The sequence below is a fragment of the Endocarpon pusillum genome, assembly GCF_000464535.1.
Source record: "Endocarpon pusillum Z07020 unplaced genomic scaffold scaffold3627, whole genome shotgun sequence".
Classification (NCBI taxonomy): Eukaryota; Fungi; Ascomycota; class Eurotiomycetes; order Verrucariales; family Verrucariaceae; genus Endocarpon; species Endocarpon pusillum.
In genome coordinates this window covers 4,884-6,069 of record NW_006916342.1, presented here as the reverse complement: position 1 = coordinate 6,069, position 1,186 = coordinate 4,884, and positions in this window count along the sequence as shown.

Genomic DNA, 1,186 nt, shown 5'->3' with positions numbered 1-1,186 from the left:
CAGAAATAACCTTACCGCTAAACGCGGGTACTTCTTAACGCTAAGCTTTATAAGGAAGGGTCACTACAACAGGGGTTAATCAGGCTTATAAGGGATAAAGAGCACACCTTATATAAAAAGGCTAAGAAGGGCCTAAAAGCTTACTAATATAAGTAAGGTAACAGAAATAACTATAATAATATTATTAAAGAGATATCTTAACACGCCTAAGATAATTAACGCCTATATCTCTTATAACCCTGATTAATCCCTATTATAATGTCTCTTCCTTATAGAGTTTAGTGTTAAGAGATACCCGCGTTTAGCGGTAAGGTTATTTCTGTAGCCTTAGCATTAGAAATAACAAAATTATAAAAGTTATATTATAATAGAACATTAGAACTTAAATTATCTATATTAGGCTAATTATTAGAGTTAGAGATTTATAAATAGTATTATTCAAAAGCTCTTAAAATTCTCTATTTAAATAGATTTAGTACAACTTTATAATAAGAGTATTTAGCTTAAAACAAAAAAAATAGCAAAAAAGTAATAGCTTTAAGATTTGTTTTTCTTATAACTTATTAATTACTTTAGCTATAAATCTAAAATTAGCTTTTTCTAAGAGTTTATAAGCCAATTCATATAATATTCTATTTATATATTTATATCCTAAATATTAATAGAGTTAATCTTAATATTATCTTTTAAAACTAATACTTTTTTCCCATTTTTAGTTTTTTGCTATTAATAATAGCTTTATTAATCTAGAAGCTATGTATTTAGATAGAGCTTTTTTAGGGCTACCAGATAATACTACTTATAGATCTCTAGCACTAAAAATTAGCCTAATGCAGCTAATTTAAGTTTTACTCTTATAATTTACTTTTAGTATTCTTAACACTAAGGCTACAGCCAAATCTTAACGAATTTTGATGTTCTTAACGCTAAAGCTATAGCAGACTCCTATAATTTTGATGTTCCTAATGCTAAGGCTACAGAAATAACCTTACTGCTAAACATAAGTACTTCTTAATACTAAACTCTATAAGAAAGGGACATCACGATAAGGATTAATCAGGGTCATAAGAGATAATAGAGATTCAAGATTATCTTAATAAGATTATTAGTAAAGTAGTTCTATAGATATAATAGAATGCTTATAATAAGTCTTTTTAGACCCTAGAGTACTCTATTAAGCAACACA